The 25,555-nt window shown below is 36.3% G+C and overlaps 1 protein-coding gene across 1 annotated transcript in view; it reads right to left on the bottom strand.

Annotated features, from left to right (window-relative positions):
- The window catches only part of LOC120629554, a 29,480-nt gene extending 11,376 nt beyond the window's left edge, over window positions 1-18,104 (bottom strand). The window contains exon 1 of the mRNA XM_039898514.1: window positions 17,931-18,104. The gene's annotated coding sequence lies outside the window, so the exon portion shown is untranslated. The remainder of the gene's footprint in view (window positions 1-17,930) is intronic.
- Window positions 18,105-25,555: the final 7,451 nt, after the last annotated feature.

The raw sequence follows: 25,555 nt of genomic DNA, 5'->3' as shown, positions 1-25,555 counted from the left end.
GATAATCAATTTCTTGCCGCTGAAGCAAAAAAATCTTTACACAAACCAATTTGCTCCGACAAAGGCCTGTCATAACGTGTCGTTTAAACTCATACAATTGTATTGTTAACGTCCCTGAGAACTTAATAACGAAACTGTATGTAAGGTAACGAATGTTTTTCGCAGAAAAAAAATATTGGAGTAGGTAGGTACCACGCACTCATTAGACTTATTTTCGTTTTCTTGTGTATATCTTAATGTACCTAAGTCTCCAAATAGTACCTACGTGTTGCCAGTAATGACTGACAGATTGAAAAGTAGTCGCTTTGGTTCTCATGAGAAGGTTCAGAGACAGTCAGCGGGGGATGGCCGCTGACTGTCACTGACTGAGTTTAGTTAAAAGAACGAAGAGTGCCATAAACGACTTATTATAATTAAAATTATGTTCTCACGGGGTTGCATAAAACCGTAATACGGCAGCTATAAAGCAGCTCATCCGAGGAATTACCACCTTATTAATTTTATGAACATTTTAAGTTATAGCCAATAAAAAATTCCGGAACCGACAGGATTTGTAACTGCTACTCTCTTACAATCGCGGCCTGAGCGCTTTAAGCACTTTAGCTACGGCTCTCGTACCGTCGAAGCCGAAAATTAGTACATGCCTTTTGCATATTGGATAGAAGCAGGCATTACTTTGCGAAAATCCATAATATATTATGAAAATTAAGCTTAATTTGCTATACTTCGCGAACAGCAGGAGAATTGTTAAGGGTTGAATAATTGTTAAGTTTTCTTAACAATTATTATACATTGTAAAGTCAACAGCTCCTTAGGATGCTCCGGTTTCGGAGCGAAACGTGCGTTTCATTGCCGAGGATCTGTTTGGTGTGGAGTATACGAATTGAAAAAATTATAAATTACACCATACAGATTCTCCCGCTGTTCGCGGATTATAGCAAATTAAGCTTAATTTTCATAATACATGCCTTTTGCATCAGCCTCATTGCGACTGCAATAAATAAATACAAATTGTATATAGTACGACAACGCACACACACGTCTAGCCCCAAAGTAAGCGTAGCTTGTGTTATGGGTACTGAGATGATATTTATATGAATAATATACATAAATACTTATAATATACACATAAACACCCAGACACTGAAAAATATTCATGCTCGTCAAACAAACATTTTCCAGTAGTGGGAATCGAACCCACGGCTTTGGACTCAGAAAGCAGGGTCGCTGCAAACTGCGGCAATCGGCCGTCAAACTGTACTTTTGTGACTGTATGGTTTTCTTATTGTTTGCAAGGGCATGGCAGCCGGACGCCGGTGTTATTACAGGCGTACCTTAGCTCAGGTTGACAAACTCAGGGCGGCGCTTCGAAGGGCGTTTTCCTTGCATGCCCTAATTAGTGCTCGGTTTATAGGCGATGGTAATTCGATGACCGTCAAGTGACACAATTATTACAATAAAAAAATGATCTCGGGACAATTACAATGGAAATTTAAACTCAATTTTGCTATTAAAAGCATGTATATACTTACTAATTTATTGTATGTTAAAATATTTAAATATCTAAGTGTTGTTATTATATATACATTAGTTTATTTTTATATTTATTTATTAATTATGTACCTTTGATCTATTTGTGTACACTAGTTTATGTATTGGTATGTAGTTATTCGCATGTATGTATTTTAAAATTTATACCACCAGCAGTCTATTCTCCTCTTCTTATTTTTCCTAATTCAAAGGTTGCCTGGCAGAGATCGCTATTAAGCGATAAGGCCGCCTTTTGTATTCTACTTCTTTCTACATGTTTCTGTTTTTATTATTTTTTGTATGTTATATGTTAATGTTGTGGTATACAAATAAAAAGTTTAATAATAATAAATTCAGTCGACGGTTATTGTTCTGATCGTCGTTTCAGTCAATGGTCTTCTCGCGAAAAGCTTCGACCAACATCTTAAGAAGCTTTCGCTTGGTTGTTGGATCAAGGGACGGATACAGAAGTCCTTGAAACGGCGCGTATTGTGAGGAGGTTCCTCACTCTGAAGCCCTGACCGCCGGTTGCTGGGCATTCAAAAGCCCCGCAAGCGGAGGGTGGATGTTTTTTTTTATAAATTTTTAATAGTGTTTTTTATTTTATTTTTAAGCATTGTTAAGAATTTAAACAAAAAATGAAAAAGAATAAATGATAGAAAAATAACAATAACTGTCCGCGAAAAGCAGGAATCTGTCGTACGTACGCACTTTCATTTTAAAGTAATACTTGACTGACCGAGGTGGCACATCTAATGGTAAATGGAAAATCATCGTGCATCGCCTATAAACAGAGGAACACCGCAGGGCATGCTAGGAACACGTCCTGCTACGTTCTGCCCTGAGTCCATCAACCTAAAGTGTACCTAAAAGTTGATCCTCATGTGCCTCATAACATCGGTAACTACGCTCTTCAGAACGGAACACAACATTGCAAACAAGCAAGGCCGTAAGTACTTCCCCGGGCGAGTTCTGTCACAAAAAGCCTTACTGCTAAATCACGGAACACCAGTGGTCCTGGTTTATATCACTAATATTTGATTCCAAGCTACGTCATGAGCATGCTATACATTGCGGAAATACAGCCAGCATTTTTAAGCACCATTCAAAGTATGACTGTAAAACACAATCATAAACTAATTAGTAAAAATGTATATTCTTAATAGTTTTTACAGTAATCTTTGATTTATAACTTAAATAACTTTGTGCCATAATGAATTCCAATAAAACATTAGCGCAAAAACAACATTGAAATCTATTTGTGGTTTAATTAAAATGACCTTGTCAAGACAAGCTAAAACCGCGATATCATAGCAAGAATAAATAAAAACTTGATCAACGAATTTAAATCCAAAAGGTTAAGGTCGATGGCCACTAAAATTTATGGGATCCATTAGAGCCTTTGCACACGACACGCGTTTTTCGTGACCAATCATCGCGCGTTTTACAGAAACCACCAAGGGGGCTTTCAGATCATACAATAAAGGCTTAACATTTGGTGAATGAAAATATTACTTTATTATAACAAGCATATACATCGTTAGCTAATAACGGCAACATGTACAGAAAACATCTACATTCTAAAGTATTCTACAGTTTTGGCCATCCCTCTTCTTCCCGTTTATAAGAGAATATAACGGAGAACGGTTTAGGTCAGCATTCTCTGTGCTACAGCTGCCATATATTGAGAGCACCAACCCGTCTGCCCAGCGTGGGATTATGAACCAATCCTCCCGTTGGGAGAGGTCTTTACTCCAGCAATGGACTTTTATAGGCTTTTGTTTAAAAAATATTCTACGTAAGTCATTTTTAGGAATCATTGTAAATTTAGAATGTTTTGATTCACCGAGAAAACACACATCAATTCCCGTTCCCAAGTAAAAATAGAAATTACTATTTATGCAGAAATCGGTCCCTGACGCGTTTCAACCGCGCGCGTTACAAGGCATCATGTGCAAAGTCTTACTAAATCAAAGTTCGTAATCCGCAAAATATCGACTTAAGAGTAAAAAATGGCAAAAAATTAAGTTTTAAGACTTGAATTATTAATACTTATTGAATAAAGCAGGTTTTAGCAAACGCGAACGCTATTAGAAACATCCAAGGCTTACAAGATTTGCAGAATAAAGTGAAGCTTGTAAGATAATAAGCCGTCTTTCGCAGGATCCTTAAAATAAGTACTTTATTTATTTATTACTGAACCAACGTAAAATATATTTTTCTAGGGAAATAATAATTACAACCTAAAACTAATGTTTACAATAAATATATTTATATTAAAATAAGTGTCTACTTATTTAAATTCAAATTCAAAAATTCATTTGTTTGAAGTAATATTAAGATATAAGCATGTGGGCAACGTCAATTCTGTCTATTTGTAGTGACTCAACCATTTTATATATACCTACGTATATATTTTTTTAAAATATTATTTACTAGAACTTGACTGTATTATTAGGTGAAAATGCATCTTAAAGTAGCAATATTGCTTTTAAAATGTATGTCCAATCTTGATTAGGAAAAAATCATAGGGAATTTAAAATTTAATATGAAAGTCTGACGTTTTTCAAGTTATATCCCAGGTGAAATAGGATATGAAGGTTCGTACAGAAAGTTCATTGTTGTTCTTTTAAGTTATATCTACGATTATTGGTATTACTTCTTGTTTGTAAAGAAGTTTGTGTTACATAATGTTTAATAGTTCCATCCCCGAAGGTTTGTAAGGAAATTAGCAGTCGAAGTTGCTTGCATCCGCTAGTAGGTACATATATATTTTATCTTCAATAACTTTATACTAAATTAAACTTAATTACTCATTTCTATTTCAAGTGATTTTTTTATTCATTGTTATTGATTTGAAATTTTACCGACATTGTGTGCTGTGACGTGAGGTCACATCGTCAGCGATTGAAGTTTAATCACCATGGTATAAAAGTTATCGCGGAAATCAATCAAACAAATCAACATGTGTTTAGAAGTCACACTATATTATACCTTGTTTTTTTATTCTTCTGCAAGGTAATCTTGACTGTAATCTCACCTAGAGTCATGTTGCAGTCTAAGACTGTGATGGGCTAACCTATTTTTTTATTCGTATTTTATTAGGTTCTCGTCTGACTCTTATTAGGTTCTCTCTGACTCGAGGTTAAGAGCCTATTTTTGGCCTTTTATTTATCTATTTATATTATAAAACTATGTAAATTTTACCCGTCTCATTGTTTTGCTGTTCCTTATAATTTTTTTTTTCATTTATTTACTTAAGGGTATGGCAGTTATATTAAACCTAATCGCTTTCCACGCGACATCGACACGAAATGCTAAATCACTTGTCTTGTCTTTATCGGTAGGGTAACTAGCCAAGGCCGAAGCCTCCTACCAGACCAGACCAAATTATAAATTCTGATTGACCAGCCCTGGGATCGAATCCGGGACCTCTTAAGACCACAGCGATCGCGATCGTCCTGAGGAGGACCCACTTTTTATATGATTTATGGCTGATGATACCAGGGTTACATAAATACGGTGGCTGATTTTACCGCTCAGCCTAGAAGACTAGGCGAAACTGACCTCAGCTTCCTGTACAAATTGATTGACGGAAACCATGATGGAAAACGCCGCCGTCCGTCATCGTTTGCCATTAGGCAATGATTGATTAGTATCTGAACATATTTGTCGCATAATAAAACGTAAGTACCTATTGTTAAAGTACAACCAATGAATGCACATAATATACCTATGTATCCTTTGAGGCTCAGAGATTAATATTTAAGGTGAGTTTTAGGATATGAAAGCGGTGATAGCCCAGTAGGTGGGACTACTAAATATTTTAAGTTCTGTATATGTGTTCTGTTTGGTTTAACGGTGAAGGAAAACATCGCGAGGAAACCTGCACGCCTGCATAATGTTCTCATAAAGCGTGTTCCACCAATCCGAACTTCACCAGCGTTTTGGACTACGGCCTAGACCGTTCTTCCTGTAGTGGGCCGATAATTGGTTAATTTGATACTCAGGGCCTTATAAAAGACTATCCAAGTACCAGTTATAATTAAAAGCTTGTTTAGCCACCTTTTTTTACCTCCTTACAATCCAATTATTTCAAGTAGTTTCACTTAGGTACCTGCTCAGAGTACAGTAAAAGATTTTCCGTAAGTGGCAATACCTACGTCCATTTCATCTCTACTGCGAATCCGAAGTAGTAAAATTTCAAATAGTACAGTAGGTATATCTAGTATTTCTATTCTGTCTTATCTGTTTTCATTTTCCAAATAATTGACAACGTTAAGACGAAATTCTCATTTCGATTTATCTTATCGAATTGCCAGAACTTTTTATCCGAATGATATCACGACCCCAAGATTATTTTCGTGAAACAATTTTCCTTGTTTTTAAGAGATATTCCTATTTTTAAACACTAACAAATTTTTGACTGTTATATAGATGGGGAGGGTTGTAACATATTTTTGATTATCATATAGATTCTATTGTGACCAAAGCATTTAAAGCTTTAGATTTTATTATACGTGTTAGTAAACCATTAAAATAAATTAAAACCATCAAAATCCTCTACTGTTTCATTAGTAACTAGAGTATGCTTGCCAAATATGGAATCCTGCGTGTCACATTTATATCAATAAAATAAAAAGCTTTCAAAATAAATTTATCAGATTCCTTCTTCCTAAAACTTCGTACGTAATATCATGTTCGGACTTACACGTTGTATCCCATCATATACGTAGAAACATTGCCGACGTTTGTCTCTTACTTAACGTCAATATATAGTCCGGAATAACTAAGTTATTGTTCCCTCACGATTACCTACGCAGAAAAAGATTATGCACGTACCTTTAACTAAAACAAAGAACAGATTTAATTATTTTGTAATCCGTGTCTCACGCCTTCTTAATTCTGTTTACAATGACCCCGAAATTGATTTATCTTATGGCAATATGAATAGTGTACGTCGCGACCTATTAGATAAACTGTTGCATGCTAGGTAAACTTAATTTTTAGGTAGGTATAGTTTGCTACATCTTAGCTACCAGGTACCGTTGTTTATATAAAACTTATCTGTGGAAACCTGTTATAAGTTAACCATTTTGTTAATTATTTAGTATTTGCAACTGTTGGTTTTCCAATAAAATCAATAAATGTTGCAAAATACGGAGGGAGGTGTCATCTGTAGCCTGTAATATTCTACTGCTGGACTAAAGGACTCTCATAACGTTTGCCAAATAATGACCACCCTGAGCAGAGGGGACATTCATTAAATGGTAGTAGTAGAATAGAGGTCGCTGCGATCCGTACTGCTTTATATTTCCTTAGTCGCAGTTCCCGACACCCGGAAGAGGAGGGTAATTTATTATCTTTATAGATAAAAATGTTATGTTGGTTTGTTTACGCTTCAAAAACTCAAAAAGTACTGCACCGATCGAGCTGAAATTTTAGCATGATACATAATGCGCATCAAGGATTGTTTTTATTTATATTTTGCATCAGTCACATATCCGCGACCGCGAAACTACAGTTTTTTTTTAACGATCGATGTACCAGTGACCGCGCCATCTGCCGAAAGCGAGAAAAACACTCGCTGACATATGTAATTTATTCTTTGTTTTGTTTGTCATTTCTCAAATATTCCATAAAAACGTGCCACAGCGAAGCGTGGCATCCAAATAATATATGTGTACCACTAGTTACACATATATTATTTGGATATTATTTTCACTTGTGCTATGCTCTGAGAGTTGATAAAACTGTGGGAGAAGATATATTTTTATCCTTTTCCCGGGGAGATAATTGTCTCCTGCCCATGCTAGCTGGAGAGAGATTGACCAACGTGACCGGAAACGGACAGAGAAACTGTTTTCAGAAGGTACCTACCTCAATTATTACGAACTCTAGGCTGGCTAGGCTATCGATACAATCTCCGACTGCAAAATAATATAGCCTGAAATCTATAATTTCCCGTTAAACAACCGTATTGTACATAACAATTATATTATTATTACCACAGTAAAATTATGTTTAATGATAGCAAATTTTCCTCCTTTTGTTTGCGCTGGAACTAAGTTTTCTTCATGAATGTAACGATTCTTTACCTTGTTTTCGATGCAAATGTAACACTTTAGAGGGGCAATAAAATGCTTGTCCATCCATTCAGGGCTAAGCTACGGTTACATTTTAATTCACCTACAATATGAGTACTTTCAAATCAAGAGTAAATAGGCATCTTCTAGGCTAGCGCGTTCCACCTTAGGCTGTATCATCGCTTACTATCAGGTGTGATTGCAGTCAAGCGCTCGTCTATAAACTTAAAAAAAAAAAACCTATTCGAATTTATTACTGCCTCATTGGTTAAAGGTTCAAATACGAACATATATATTTTTTTCTTGTAGTAATTATTGAAGAAGTACGCTGCAGAATAGAGCAATCACGCAACGCCTTTTCTAGACTGAAAAGAGTTCTCTGTGACCGAAACCTAAGCATTGCTCTTCGAACACGCATAGCGCGGTGTAATGTGTTCTCTGTACTCCTATATCGCGTAGAAGCTTGGACTCTAACAGAGACCATGTCCAGGAAACTCGAAGCGTTCGAGATGTGGGTGTACAGACGTATGTTAAGAATATCTTGGACAGATCGTGTACGGAATAGCACTGTATTGCAGAGAATAAGTAAGGTTCCAGAGGTTTAAGGTTCCATTTTGGTCATGTGATGCGGAACATCAAAAAGTATGAACTTCTTCAGCTATCGTATCTAGCTATCGTAAAGGTAAAGTGGCAGGCAGAAGAAGGCCTGGCCGAAGAACAGAAGCTCAAAAACCTACGACAATGGTTTGGAAAGAGCACCAAATCATTATTTAGAAAAGCGGTGTCCAAGGTAGAGATAGCCCTAATGATTGCCAACCTTCGTAAGGAGACGGCACCCTAAGAAGAAGAAGTAATTATTGACGGAACTGATAGTAAGTGGAAAACCATAGCCGTCCATATAAGCAGAGAGATTGGGGGGGAATTTTTCCATTTTATCCAATGTACCTCCTTTTTGCATACCCTGGTCAAAAACCTGCACTTTTCACAGGGCATGCAAGAAGCACGTCCTACAACATGCCGCCCTGGGTCCTTCAATTTGAGGCGTACGTGTTAAGCCTCGTGTGCCATTAATTACACCGGCAACCATGCCCTTCGACTGGAACACAGCATTGCAACAATCCTGCTTAGCGGCAGAAATAAGCATCGCGAAAGTACTTCCCCGGACGAGCTGTCACAAAAAACTCTACTACGGCTCAAATTTCTGGGTAATCGTTGGGTTACTCAAAAAAGTTGTCACGGTAATAATTGACAGACGAAGCAGAAAGAACTTGTGGTAAATGGCAAACTATCACAGAGGTAAGTTTTGTGTTAAGTCATTTGTGTGTTTTTGTGTTCTTGCCGCGCATCTTTGCAATTCTCTTCCACACCATACTCCATATTCTGTGCGATAACCCATACCTGAATGTTTTAAGGTTAGGACTTACTTCTGAACTGAAATGAACTAAGTACGCATGAGTTTAACAATCATTTGAAAATAGTTTTTCTGTCATTGGACACTCTTTTACCTTCATCCATAGCCATTACTCGCTGTGTCAAATGGCATTTGACGAGCTATGTCACAAAATGAATTAGTACTAAACTAACGATATCTTTGTGAATGTTATATTTTTTTAAAAACATGCTTTACAGTAAAAATAGAATGTAATGTTTTTGTAACAAAAAATGGGCTTTACTCTGTCTATCGTAAACATGACCTTAGTTCAGTTACTCAGAGGACGCGGCGAATAAGTACTCTTAATGACAGTTTTCCTCACAATTTTATGCAGGCACTAAATTATTCATAGTTCACAGCAATATGCACTTATAATGAAACTGTAACTTCACTGTTTGTTTTCCAATAAATTACACCGTAGCCAGACCACCGTGAAAAAATATTATTTCATTTATATATGCTACTAACGCGACAGTGTGTCCACTTTGCATAATGTAGGTAATAATTTGTATTATTCTGCTTCAACTGCCGCGAAGGTCTAGTGGTTAGCAACTACGGAACTCGAAGTCCTGGGTTATAATCCCAGGTCGAGCCAAATATTATAATGTATTTTCTGATAAAGAATTTTCAGCACCAGCCCGGACTTAGGAAGTTGGCGGTGTCAGCCCCCGAGTCTCAGAGAGAGCACATAAAGTCCGCAGGGTGATTACGTATTACGCGACAGGCTTGCGACTGGCTTAAATTTTACAACCACTGCTGTCAAACGTCACTTTTGTATATTTACTGTATGGAAACGTGACGTTTGACAGCAGTTATTCCAAGATTTGTTGCTAACGCGAGATACGTAATCACCCTGCCCGTTATTATCCTTAATTTTGGTAATAGTCATAGACCATCAACCTGCATTAGAGCAGCGTGGTGGGCCTATGCTCTAAACCGTCTCTCCTGTGAGAGACGAGACCTGTCCAGCAGAGGGACGTTATTAGGCTGTGGATGATGATTTAAATGCTACTAAAATGACAGCGTCTCCACTTTACATAATGTAGGTAATAATTTGTATTTTTCTGCTTCAACTGCCGCAAGAGTTCCGGGTTCGAATCCCGAGTGGAACCAAATGTTATAAGGTATTTTATGATAAATAATTTTCTGTAACAGAGTTAGGAAGTTGACGATAGAACCTGGGACCTCCCACACCAAAACCAAAGCGCTCACCGCCAGGGAGAACACCAAATATAATTGCTCGTTACCATTATTAAGTTGGCAAAAAGAATTTAAAATAACCAATAATTAATTCCGAATGCATTAGCATTAGCGCATTGCCGTAACCTCCGAAACTTGGCGTATGATGAATGACAAGGCAAAGGTCGTTGATACAGTTTTCCTTATAACAATAGAGTAATACCAGACTCTCCTTGGTTTCTTTTGATTTTATCAGTACCAAAAATAAAAAAATAACATAAAAAGGACAGGATTTGCACAAGGACAACTTATCTTTGAAGAGATTTCTTCCAAAAGCCCTCGAATGTGAGAAAAATTGTTGAGAAAATAAGAGTTTTAATACTTTTCTAGGCCTTGTCAACTGCCTTTCTATGTGTAAAAATAAAATTATATTCTATTCTATTCTATTCTTTGGTTCCATCCACATCTTACTACCACCACACATTCATTCAAGGGAAATTGTACATAATGTTATAAAAAATTACCGAATGAAACCTTTGACTCTCTATTAAACGAAAGTTTATAGAAAAATCCTATTAAAATATTAAGGACAATTCGCAAAAAAAAGCTTGGCTATGAAAAGGTATGATTAACTTCATAGCTAACTATTAATTAACTGTGAGATGGTAAAAACAAAAAAAATACTCGGTCAAGTTGGTTGTGAGTTCCCCTTAACCAGGTCGCGGTTAGAACCCTCGTAACTTTGGGTAAGGTTGGTGAACTTTGTTATCACCATCACCTCAAAATTATGTAAATATTTACGAGTATTTATGAACGCTTCATAAGTGCCTGTTATATAAGCCTTAATTTTTAACAAAAAAAAACGACTTTGTTGTTCATCTATAAATATTATCAAAATTCAGCTTAATTTGCTATACTCCGCGAAAAGCAGGAGAATCTGTGTGGTGTAATTTATAATTTCTTCAATCCTTATACTCCACACCACACAGATCCTCGGCAATACACCCTCTACGCACGTTTCGTTTTGCTTAACAATTATTCATTGTAAAGTCAACATCTCCTGATGATGCTCCGGTTTCGGAGCGAAACGTGCGTAGAGGGTGTATTGCCGAGGATCTGTTTGGTGTGGAGTATAATCTGGTGGTTCTCCTGCTTTTCGCGGAGTATAGCAAATTAAGCTTAATTTTGATAATATATCATGGATTTCCGCAAAGTAACGCCTGCTTCTATACAATGTTCATCTATAAAGCTAGAATTAATGAATATTCACTTTCGGAGGAGCAAGTTTTAATCCAAGCCCGAGGAAACCCGTGCCCTACAGACTGTAGTGGGCTTTTAATAGGTTGATATATGCTTTTAATATGGTTAAGATGATGATGATGACTACGGGACTATGGTAAAGGATGAGCCATTCTTAATACTTAATAACATTTTCAATTCACTCTATCAAGTATCGACATATTATACGTAAGCATTTAAAGTAGTTCTCCAAACTATTATCGATTTTAACTCAATCAATGATAATACCAGTACAGTGCATAAACAAAATTAAAGAGTGCATTTCTAGATACCAAAGTATGAACACGTTTCGTGTGTATTTCCATGTAAGTATGGACACGTTTTTACCAAGTCTTATAAAAGTATTTAAAATTGTTTACCAAACTGTTACGATTTAAACTGAATCCATAGTGCAGCGCATAAACGAAATTCTAGAGTGCACTTCGATTAAGTACGAAAAGACGTCATATAAGATGTTTTAATTATCAGAGTGAATTAGTAAACACTTAATTGACTCTATCACGTATCGACCGATTTCGCGTGAGCATTTGAAGTAGTTTTCCAAACTGTTATCAATTTTAACTAAACCAATAGTACAAATGCAGTGCATAAACAAAATTAAAGAGTGCATTTCGATTAAGTACGAGAACGTTTTTGCAACGTCATATAAGATGTTTTAACTATCAGAGTTAATTAGTAAACACTTAATTGACTCTATCACGTATCGACCGATTTCGCGTGAGCATTTGAAGTAGTTTTCCAAACTGTTATCAATTTTAACTAAACCAATAGTACAAATGCAGTGCATAAACAAAATTAAAGAGTGCATTTCGATTAAGTACGAGAACGTTTTTGCAACGTCATATAAGATGTTTTAACTATCAGAGTTAATTAGTAAACACTTAATTGACTCTATCACGTATCGACCGATTTCGCGTAAGCATTTGAAGTTGTTTTCCAAACTGTTATCAATTTTAACTGAATCGATGATAATACAAGTGCAGTGCGTAAACAAATTTCTAGAGTGCTTTTCTATGTAATTATGAACACGTTTTTACAACGTCATCTAAGATATAGATAGCTATCAGTGCGAATTAGTAAACACTTAATTAAATCTTTTAAGTATCGACAGATTTGGCGTTGAAGTTGATTTGAAGTTGTTTTCCAAACTGTTATAAATTTCAACTAAATCAATAAACAAATTTCTAGAGCGCCTTTCGATATCTTAACAAGTTAAACCAATTAACTTAATAATCCTATTTAATGACAGCGAATTAAACACTTCATTAACTGAATTATTATCAATATTAAGTATATGATAACAGTACTCAACATTGTATTTTAATTTCAAAATTACATTAAAACCGTTGACGTTATGGCAACAAGGCACTGGAATGGTAACCTCGTGCCGGTAAACGCAGCGTTGGTCTACCCCCAACGAGTTGGACAGACGACACCAAGCGAGTTGCTGGGAGCCGCTGGAAAAAAGCGGCCCAGGACCGTGGATTTTGGAACTCCCAACTAAAAACTTATGTCCAGCTGTGGACATACATCGGATGAATTGATGATGGCCGCTGTCACGAACGAGCCTTTTTTTTTTTTTATACAGAGAAAATGCCTGACGCATACCAAGCAAATTATGTGGGACTTGCACACACTAAAAACTCTGTGTGTCCCTCGATAGACCTATCAGTGAGAGCACGGGGTTCACTTGCGTATTCACCGCACGTCACGAAACGAGCCTAGTAACTCGTGATCCTTACTCGAAAGTGCAATCCACTACATCAACCAGGCAGATCGCAGTCTCTTGCCTTTTTTTATTTAATTCCACTAAAACTTAGCGCTTGACTGCAGTCTAAGATGGTAGCGGGCTGACCTGTCAGGGGACCTGTAGTCGGACTCTACGTAGAATCATACCGAACCGTTAAATCGCTTGCAGATACATGTTTGTCGGTAACGTTTTAACTAGCAATTCAAATAAAAAAAATTCCCTGGGCTTTTGTTAAGACCACTGACATCACCACTGATCCAGGGAGTCTAGTATTTTCTGTATCTGTCATATGACGAATCTTTATAACCGTGTATGCTGAGTCTGTTCAATAAATTGTTTATATGTGGGCATTAATTGTTTGAAGTTTAGCATATAGCGTTATTCCTAGAAAGATTGTTGTATCCAATCCCTCATTATTAAGTTGTACAATGGTAATTGTAAATTTACTAGTTTAACATTAAGTAATGTGAATGAATACCCTTAGTTTTTTTCGGTAACAGCTAAATTATCAGTTAAACAAAATTATTAGTTACAAACCACTGTACCAGGTACATTAGCGAGACATTGGCAAACATCGTCAAAAATTTATTTTTTATTTATTTATTTAGAATACTTAATTGCACAAAGAAAACAAAAAAAATAAGTAAAATTACAAACAATAAAAAAAAATAATAATAAAAAATGTTAAATACAGTTGTGTGCAAAGGCGGCCTTATTGCAAAAGCAATCTCTTACAGACAACCCTTGGTAATAGAAAACAAGAGGGACAGTGCAAACAATGAAACATACACAGGAAAGAGAAAAAAAAAATTTAAAAAAATTAAAAATATATATATACTACATACACATATAAGAATTAATAAAATAAACATACATACATATATATATATATACATATACATATAATAAACAAATGTATGTACCTCATAGTAATACAATCTTTTGTACTAATACTACCTACTCATAAACACAATCTGCTAGGTAATACTTAAACAATCTGCTTTTGAAGATGGGTAGGGATTTGGAATTGCGAATTAATTAATGGTTTCACGTCGTTTAATTTTAAACATCAGTTGTTTATCATGAGTACAATATATACAATATATGTCACGCAATGGACGTCGATTGGATGATGATGAAGATCATGGCCCATCATTCACGTCCTAACTAAGATGCCAAACGACTTCTTAACAGAGGCTCAGTTAACAAGACATAAAAAATGCATTTAATGCTTGATTGAGTAAGCAAATACAAACATCAAATTATGCAAGCAACTGGTACCTAAATATCTAGATTTTCTACTTGGTATTGCTAAACAACACATTACGTGTAAGAGGTGTTAGGTAAATTCTGAAACTGAGAATTTATTTACATATTTTTATTTACAAAACTAGCCACCCGCCCCGGCTTTGCACGGGTGCAATGTACCTTTATTCCTTGAGGTAGTTGCAGGTAAAGTGAAATTCACGATGGTTGGTAATTGAGTAGGTATTTGGTATCGGTAAGGTGGTCTTCCAAAAGGTCATCAATTGTAGAGTAACCCCGCTAAATAATTTGTTTTAAGATATTGTTAATATTTATTAATTCGTATGTTAAGTTTTACCTTTGAAATCATGTAAAAAGCGTATATCAAACCTACAAAGTTACGATTTATATTGAGTGTAACTAGATAGATAGATAGAAAGTCTTTATTGCACGTACAGAAAAAAAACCAAATTAAAAAAAAAGGTAAATAAATATACATGCGCAAAGGCGGCATTATCGTTTGAAGCTATCTCCAAGATTCATCAAACATGTTTGGTACGGAAAACGGGATAGTGCAACATTCATTTTAAAAACAAATACTTTACAAATATTACATAGTAATACTACATAATATATAGATAAATCATATATATATCAGATCCGATAATGCCTAAATTCGAACTTAAAAATCGTTCATAGTAATTTCCAACTATGGTCATCCGGTTGGAGTTACGCATACACCTTAAAAAAAAAAATTTTGAATGAATAAATGTAAATAAATGTTACGAAACCTAATTTGTTTGAACTTTGAACGTTACTCTGACATAAATTTTTAACAAATATTGTAATCATTAGCCATATTAAATAATTATGCTATGAGCAAGTGAGAGCAGTGTCAAACTGAATTCAAACATTGAACATTGAACATTGAACCGGTTATTTATTTCATATAGTTTTATCTCCACTAAGTTTTACTAATATTATAAATGCGAAAGTGTGTCTGTTTCTTTTTTTTATTTTTAACCCACAGAATTAAGAATATACAGAAACCGTGAGAGCAGTGTCAAACTGAATTCAAACATTGAACATTGAACATTGAACCGGTTATTTATTTCATATAGTTTTATCTCCACTAAGTTTTACTAATATTATAAATGCGAAAGTGTGTCTGTTTCTTTTTTTTATTTTTAACCCACAGAATTAAGAATATACAGAAACCGTGTACACGATTAATACTGAAGCATCAAAAACCACTCCACTTTAGTAGTGTTTCTTGGACTGGCTAGGCGTTTAGTCACTTTATACCATTTAGCAGTAGAAACTAATTATTTAACCTCAGATGTTCTAAACGTTTAAAATAATCTGAGAAAAAGTTTGTGAGCTAGGCGCTTTACAATAGGATATGGCGATATCCAGGTTGTCAGCTATCTCTTTTTAATCTAGCAGGATTTTTATTCCGAATAAGCTACCAGAAATAGATCATCATCATCATCATATCAACCCATTACCGGCCCACTACAGAGCACGGGTCTCCTCCCACAATGAGAAGGGGTTAGGGCCGTAAGGAATGGAGTCCACCACGCACCTGGCTAGCGTGGTGGACTCCACACACCTTTGAGAACATTATGTAGAACTCCCAGGCATGCAGGTTTCCTCACGATGTTTTCGTTCACAGTTGAAGCAAGTGATATTTTAATTACTTAAAACGCACATATCTTATAAAGGTAAGAGGTGCTGAGATTCAAACTCGGCACCCCGAAAGAGAAGTTGAACTCCTACCCAATGCGCTTTTATCGTAAAATTGATCGTTGGCTTAAAAAACTAATCTTTGTTACTATGAACAGATTACCAATAATACCAAACTTAAAGAAATGTTGCATCCTGATTCCTGATAGTGTAAATGATACACTTTCCGGCGCGGTAAACCTTTAGATACCCGCTGGATTAAAAACACGATACGAACGCGGACAAAGCTGCCTGCAACAGCTAGTAATCATTACTAGAATACATGTGACACTGTGTTTGTTAGTTTGTATACCTTCACGCTACAACTAAGAAACAGATCAGCTTGATTTTTGGCATAGAGTTAGTTAAAAGGACGGAGAGTAACAAAGGCTTTTGTATTGCAGTAAAACAAACGCTTCCCACGGGGTTTGTGAGAACTGTCGTAAACGCGGACGAAGAACGTGGCAGCAGCTAGTATTATAAAATAGCAAAATTATTTGTTGGTTGTCCTCCTTTGTGCCTTGATTTTTTACATCGAGATACTTTTTGTGCCGAAGAATTAATTAAGCTATTTTTTTTTGTCACGTAAAAAACACGGTACCTATGGCATAGATTCTAACATAGCTCAACAAGTCGCTAAACTGGAGTGGCAATAGGTGGGACATATAACTCGGGGATTCGGCGGACGTTTGGGTCCCAAGGTACTGCAATGGTGACCCCGCACCGGTAAACACAGCGTTGGTCGACCCCTAAGAAGTGCGCAGACGTCATTAAACTTCGCTGGGAGGCGCTGGAAACCAGCGGTCTAGGAATGGTTCACCCGTTCCCCTAATCTGTTTCTATGCGGCCTAGCACCGGAACGTTTATTCGCTTGGTGGCACAGCTTTGTCGCTAGGCACGGCCGAAGCCCACGAGACCAGACCAGATAAAATTAAGAAACTAGCTCGTCTGGAAAATACTACTGCCATGTTCTGGGTGTTTCACTGTATATATTAACTATTAATATAAATTCTTCATAAAAATATTCATCAGTCATCTTAGTACTCATAACACAAGCTACGCTTACTTTGGGGCTAGATGGCGATGTGTGTATTGTCGATATATTTACTTTAATAACCATACAGTTTTATTAAGAATTATATAGTTAAGTCCGTCTGTTCGTAGTGACTCTACCACCAGTTCGTAAACTACTATCTCATCTCTACAAAATATCGTACCGCTTTTCTTACTTTAAAATGTCCTGCAGTAAACGGCCAGATGATTATGAAATATTCAACAATAACTACATTAAGGAACTATTATATTATTGTTATTGTTTGTGGTAGATGATAAAGAGATTGCCATTATCAGATGCTAGGTGATTACTCTACAAACCTCATTCATAGATAATAACTACAAAGTTAAAAAAAAAAACGTTTGAGTAAATTTTTCGTGAAGAAATATTTAGAGAGATGTGCGTTATCAAGATGTTATCATTTATCAGACAGCCAGCAAAGAAAAAAAACATTTATCGATTTAAGATAGTTTCAAACGCCAAGACTATAAACTGGTTGCACAAAATGCTTTACCAAATAAAACAAAAAAAAAACATTAGAATTTAAGAGAATATAAAGTATAGTTTTTTGTCGAAATAAATTACCTATACTTAATGATTTAATGAAATATAATATTAAGAATAATTTACCTTGTAAAAACTTCCAATTCGGCACAGGTCCACCGTCAATATCACCGATATTTAGAAGAAAGAAAAACTTATATCTATTATTTTTTGGAACGTCTGTTGTAACGACGACGTCCACCACCCGCGACGGTCAGCGAGCGACTTGTCGTCTTGTTGATATTTATCAATTAATATAAACGAATTGTGATCGCCGGTAGATGCGCCCGCGCAGGTTATATTATGCAAAATGATAACGATAAACTCAAGCAGGGGCGTATTAACAAATTTTTAATATGATAATTCTGTTGCTGCTGTTAAAAAGCCATATCTTTTTTCATGGGTTCTGTTTGATAACTGCCTCGTGGTCATGTTCAATAGATTGGGATTCTAAGCTTCCTAGGTTGAAACAGTTATAGCAAAGTCAAATCAAACATTCCTTTATATTATACGAGCCTTCTGTTGCGAGTATAACATTCAAAAATATACTACATTCGTAAACTTTAGACTCAGGGATTCGTAAACTTTAAAGTTCCGAACGACTTTAAAGTTCCTGACCTAAGAAGAAGCGCACAACTAGCTTACTTATTTTTTTTGTTATCACCATCTCATTACCATAATTGAAAACCATTTTAAAAGCAACCTGGATAGAGCAATTATCCTATATACTATAATAAGACTTACCTATAAGCTTACGTTTTGCTTAAACTTTGAACTTTTAAAGAGACTCAATGGTAGGCACTACCAAGGCAAGGGGGCAATCTAAGTGACTCGGGTACAGATAAGCGCCGCAACGGATTTACCACACAAAGGTATTTCCTTTTTGTGTAGTGTATTTCCTCGCAGTTCATGCACATAATCGAACTATCCTTTTACAACGTACGTAGGTCATCATCATCATCATCACATCAACCGATAGACGTCCACTGCTGGACATAGGTCTTTTGTAGGGAGTTCCAAGTTCCACGATTCTGAGCCGCTTGGATCCAACGGCTACCTGCGACGCGCTTAATGTCGTCTGTCCACCTCGTTGGGGGTCGACCAACGCTGCGCTTACCAGTACGGGGCTGCCATTCCAGCACCTTGGGACCCCAACGTCCATCCTTTCTCCGAACTATGTGCCCAACTTAAACCTAAAGCTACGGGGGTTTCAAACGCGCCCTGGTCTAAAAAGAGCCCACGACTAACTTAGCCGGGTAAATTTTACTGTGAGATGGTGATTTTTTTGATGGTGAAATTAATATTAAGCTATGAAATTAGAGCTACTTTTTTATCGTTAAGTAATCTCTAACATTACAATAGGATTTTTCTGTAAGCTTACGTTTTATATAAACTTTGAACTTATTGAGAGACATCGCAAAGATTTCATTCGGTAATTTGTTAGAAAATAATATACAATTGCCCTTGAATGAATTAGCAATTTTATGGAGCCTAGTAAAATGCACAACGAGTTTATTTTTGCTTCTGTTACGGACTGTAACAATATAAATATTAAAAAAAAAAATGGACATTGTTTTTTTTAATTTTGTTATATTTTTATGGACATAAATTATAACAGGGCACTGCCCACTAAACAAACACCTCTCCATTTTAGGTATAACTGACAGCCGTTTCTGCAGAGCATGCATGGAGACGGACGAAACACCGATACACGTATTGCTCCAATGCAATGGAGTAGCAGAACAACGCGCAGCACACCTTGGCTCCTCAGCAACACTCCATGAAGCACTCGGCGACCTGGGCGGCCTTCTAAGTTTCTGGAGCGAGCTCGGCTGGCTGGAATGATCCAGCGGGGAGCCGCATCAGTGGCAACACGTACAACGGACGGACCCAGCCCGTCCAAGTGCGGAAAAGGCGCAGGAACAGAAGAAGAAGAAGAGGAATGGACATAAATTAAATTTGGAAGTGAGTCGAAAATAACCACCTGAGTATACACAGAGCAACACTTCGTAGGGCATGCAAAGAACTCTTCCTGCAACATGCCACCCTGTATCCTGTAATTGAACCGACAACCACGTCCTTCAGACCGGAACACAGCATTGCAATAGTAGCAGGAACGACTTCCTAAGTGGAAAGTAGTACTTCCCCGGACAAGCTCTTTCACAAAAAGCTGTACTACTACTAGATTATATCAACATACAACGCTAGTATATGACAAATACAATAACAGTCATAATATACGTCAGCTGACTACGTGACACGCCCACCAAGCCCGCATCAAAGGAACATGTTAGGTATTTAGTGCGAGAAAATAATTGATTTCAAAAAGGTTACTATAATTGCTTTGTTGTCACATGTGCTCACATGGTACAATGGCATAGGATAGAGAAATAATACTAGGTGAAGAAGTACGCCTTCGATCTTTAAGAAAGCGCTCGGTTTTTTACTGCGCAGTTTATAAAATAAGTATCAAACGCTATGAAGCGAAAAGGCCGCCAAATTGTATACGTTGTTTTGTTAAACTTTTCTTTTTTTCTATCTAATTTTGTGGTGTGCAATAAAAGTATATTCATTCATAAGTACAATTTTACAACTGTTAGCAAATCTGCCTTTGTATGTATGTACATTAGTATAAATATAAATAGGTATTTTTGTTCAGATTTGTCAAAATTATGCATAATCTGTGGTGGGTATAAGTTGGAGTAGAAATCCAAATGACAGGAACCCAAAAGGAAGGTCATATAAAATGGCGGGAAAAATAGAGGTACAGATGAGTAGGGACAGAAGTGTAAAGGGAAGATTAAAGAAGTTATCTCTTTGGAGTTAATTAACAGTGGAATATAAGTTCAGATAGATTGATGTTTGAGTTTATATGTGCCATGTTATTGTAATTAGAGATACTAAAACGATTAAACGTTGCAAAATATTAATATGGGGTTTCTTTTAAAATAAACTTCTATTATAGATGTCATGGAGACTGGAGATGTATCTTATACGTTCAAAGTATTTATGAAACGTTACGTAGGCTTGTTGAAAAGTCCCTAAAATATTGTATAGAAACAGGCGTTACTTTGCGGAAATCCATGATATATTATCAAAATTAAGCTTAATTTGCTATACTCCGCGAAAAACAGGAGAATCTGTGTGGTGTAATTTATAATTTCTTCAATCCTTATACTCCACACCAAACAGATCCTGGGCAATACACCCTCTACGCAAGTTTCGCTCCGAAACCGGAGCATCATCAGGAGATGTTGACTTTACAATGAATAATTGTTAAGACTCTTCACTTAACAATTATTCATTGTAAAGTCAACATCTTACATCTGGAGCTGACAGATGTTTTTCGCGGAGTATAGCAAATTAAGCTTAATTTTGATAAAGTCCCTAAAAACAATAAGTATAAATACTATACTTTATACCCCAAAAAGGTTTACGTAAACGATAGCCAAGCTGCAAAAATTGTTAACATAATAAGACAAGTTAGAAAAACTAGACTTTAGATACACCCATCTGACTATTTGCCAAGCCCTCGAAACCCGCATCCACCGGGCATTCGAAGTATTTAGTGCGAGCAGCGGCGTGCACTGGGTTACTTACCAGGGTATGCATACAGCAGAAAAAAATCATAAAATGGCCACAATCCTCCTCTTATACGACCTATATATAAATTTTAGGGTATGCAGTGCTTTTGTGCTTGTATGAAGTGCACGCCACTGAGTGCGAGAAAATGATTGATTTCAAAAAGATTACCTACTATAATTGCTCTGTCGACGAAGTCCTCTCTCGCGGTGTGCGCTTTAACATAATAAATTATTGTACAACGTGTGCTGTGTATGATCTATACTTATAATAAAACTGTAACTGGAAGATTTCTGTACATTTAATATATTTTGAAAATTTTGACCGGGGAGTGCTTAATAATCGATACTGAGTCCAAAACATATTTTTATTTAATATTTGTCTCTCTATCTGTCTGCCTGTCTGTCTGTGCGGGCATCACGTGAAAACTACTGAACGGATTCAAATAAAATTTTGTATAGTGGTAGCTGATATTCCGAGTCAACATATAGGCCACTTTTTATCCCGATAAACAATAAGCTTCTCCCGGGAAATGAAATGAAAATTTTCATCAATTTTACTTCATAGCTCCGTTAAATTTGAACCAATTTTAATAATTCTTTTTTTATTTGCAAGTGTATACTATCAAGCATGTATTATGTAATTTTAATGACGATCGGATAAATTTTGTCAGAGATATAGGACATAACTATTCACAGATAACAGCGAGTCGCAAAGCACATGGGACTGCGATCAAATGCATGCGTACCATCCTATATATTATAAATGCGAAAGTTTGTGAGTAAGGAGTTATGGATGGATGGATGTATGTATGTATGGATGGATGGATTGACATGTTTAAAGTAATCATTATTACCTACAAAAAAGTCTGGGAGGCTAAATGCCTAATTGTTGGGGTATAATAACCGCTTTTTGTTATAATTTGTCAATCAAAACATAGGTACAATCTTAAGATGGTGACGATCCTATCAGATCCAAATAAATAATAATTTCTCTTTAAATTATTCAAATTGGACCTATCGTTTAGACGTTACTACGGGTATAGAAATGCTAAAAAATATTTAATCCGATAATAACCGATTTGATGCAGACGAAGTTGCTCGGGTCAGCTAGTTTTTTGATATAGATGTTAAGATTAACAGCAACAATTAATTATTGTTAACGTGTCCACATGCACAGTAACATGGAATAGGAGAAGTTTACCCGTTTATTATCACACATATATTATTTGGATATTATTTTCACTTGTGCGCCAATGCTCTGATAGTTGATAAAGGTGTAGGAGAAGATAATTTTTTATCCATTCCCCGGAGATATATCTTCTGCCCAGGCTAGCTGTGCTGCTCCGGTGTCGGAGCGAAACGTGCATAGAGGGTACATTGCCGAAGATCTGTTTTGTGTTGAGTATAAAGATTGAAGGAATTATAAATTACACCTCAGATATTCTTCTGCTTTTCGTGGACTAGTTATAGAAAATTAAGCTCAATTTCTGCAATACATATATCATGGAATTCCGCAAAGTAACGTCTGTTTCCATCCATATTTTTTAAAAGTATTTAACCTTGAAATTAAGCCTAAATAGATACGGCAACGTAGGTAACTGTGCAAGCTATTAGAATTACATTTACCTTAGAGCCGCAAGGTTAACTTTATCTATTTACGAATTAGGCAAATACCTACTAATCAGCTGATTAGACTAAATGCCCTAGATACCTACTTCCATGAAGGCATAAGTCGACGTCACGCCATTGAAGCCTGTTTTTAGGGTTCCGTGGGTGGGACTTAGCTTACCACGAACTTAGATAACGAGGTTATGATATATATATAGAAACTAGCGGACCCCAGCGCCATCTGTCGGGCTGATTTGTGAATCTAAACCATCCAGAGTGTCCCCCAAAGGCATTCCAAAAGATTCATTCAAATCGGTCCAGCCGTTTAGGAGGAGTTCAGTGACATACACACGCACACAAGAAATATATATATAAAGATTATGTTAAAAAAAGTCTTATAGAAAAGTCCTATTATAGTATAAATGACTACATAATTGGTATAAAAAGCTTGGGAGTGAATTATTTCTCTAACCAGGTTGCTCTTCTAATAATTTTTAATGACAATGTGAGATGGTGATAACAAAAAAAACACCCGGCTAAGTTTGTTGTGGGCTTTCTCTTAGACCAGGACGCGTTTGGAACCCTCGTAGCTTTAGTTTTAAGTGTACGAGTATGGTTATCTTATCGCCATTACTACCGTGTACAAATTTTTATGTAATGGACGCATTAAGTGCCATCTATTTGCCTACTTTAATAAAGATATTTTTGACTTTGACTTTGAATATCACTTGCCAGTTTGCCTGTGTTAGAATATAGCCAGAGACTATAAGAAAGTATACTTATTTCCGTAATAAATTTATAATATCCGCCGATCCAGATTTAAATAAAATTTGGTAAAGTTGTACCTGATATTCCGGGACAACCGGAATCCGGGTATAGGATACTTTTAATCCCAATAAACAGTAAGTTTCCTCCGGGAAATACGATGAAGTTTTTTATGAATTTTACTTCATAGCTCCGTTAAATTTGAATCGATTTTAATCATTATTTTTTTATGTGAAAGTGTGTATCTATTAAGCATGTATTGTCTAATTTTAATGAAGATCTGATGAATATTGTCGGAGATAAAGGACCAAACTCTTCACAGATAACAGCACGTCACTCGGCATATGGGTTAACGATCGAATGCATGCGTATCCTGGAATATCTCATAGGCTTATTTTTGTCCCGGAAAAGCTAACAGCTCCTACAGGATAACCTCGCTATTTTTTCCACATTTGTCTTTCAAAATCCGCGCAACGGAGTTTTAGATTGACGTGTTTTTTTTAATAGGCATAGTTGAAATATTTTCAAGCTTTTGATTTTGTTTGGTTGACCGATTAAGGCTATATATACCGGTCGTAGCGTGATATATACGCTACGCACGGGTCCGCTAGTAATACATATAAATGTATGTACGTATGTAATAATACACATTTTAAATTTATAATTTCAATATTTCCTAAAATTATATGGTTTATCTAATTCTTTGTATAGATTCATCATTCGGTACACGACCTGCTTATCTATATTATATTTCTAAGAAATAACCCTTTAAATTATTATATTAACATTTTTTGGAATAGCGTGATATTTCCTTATAACCACAAAAAATCTAAGTATCACCTACCTATAGTGTATTTTTCCTTCATCATTATCATATTATATACAACTAATTAGCGGCCCACTACAAAACACGGGTCTTCTCCCAGAATGCATAGCGTTTACGTCGTAGCCCACCACGCTGACCAAGTGCGGGTTGATGGACTTCACACGCCTTTGAAAACATAATGGAGAACTGTCAGCTATGCTGGTTTCCTCTCGTTGCATTTTTTTTGGTAAATCATGTGATATTTAATTGCTTAGAAGATAGAACGCACATAACTCCGAAAAGTTATAGGTGCGTGTCGGGAATCTAACTTGGTCACCCAACAGTGATACCGAATTTACACTTTTCCGTCACTTTTGTACCACTACTTTCCCGCTAAAAGTTGTATAGGTACTTATATTTCGACTATTTAGTTATTAAATAGGAGGTCATGACCGAATAAAGTTAACAACCCAAGACACAAGAATGAAAAGGGTTAAGGCCGTCCACCACGCTGGCTCAGTGCGGGTTGGTCGACTTCAGACGCCTTTGAGAACATTATGGAAAACTATCACCTGCCAGTGGCGCGTACTTCGTACATTCACAAAAGCACTGCTTACCCTAAAATTGATATATAACTCGTATAAAAGGAGGACTTTTGCCGTTTTTGGCACTTCTCCCACTGTATGCATACCCCGGTAAGTAGCCCAGTGCACGTCTCTGTCACCTTCCTATGCTTATTTCAAATTTACGTGCGTTTTGACAAATACACTCATTTGTCACGACGCACATAACTCAGAAAAGTTAGTAGTGCGTGTCGGGGTTCGAACTCGGCCCACCGAAAGAGAAGCCGAAATCCTAACCACTATCACCGATTTTTTTTTTATTCAACTACAAGTTAGCCCTTTGACTGCAACCTCACCTGGTGGTAAGTGTTGATGCATTCTATGATA

This window comes from Pararge aegeria, chromosome 14 (genome assembly GCF_905163445.1).
Source record: "Pararge aegeria chromosome 14, ilParAegt1.1, whole genome shotgun sequence".
Classification (NCBI taxonomy): Eukaryota; Metazoa; Arthropoda; class Insecta; order Lepidoptera; family Nymphalidae; genus Pararge; species Pararge aegeria.
Note: the sequence above shows the minus strand (reverse complement) of the source record. Positions and strands in the feature narration are given on the sequence as shown.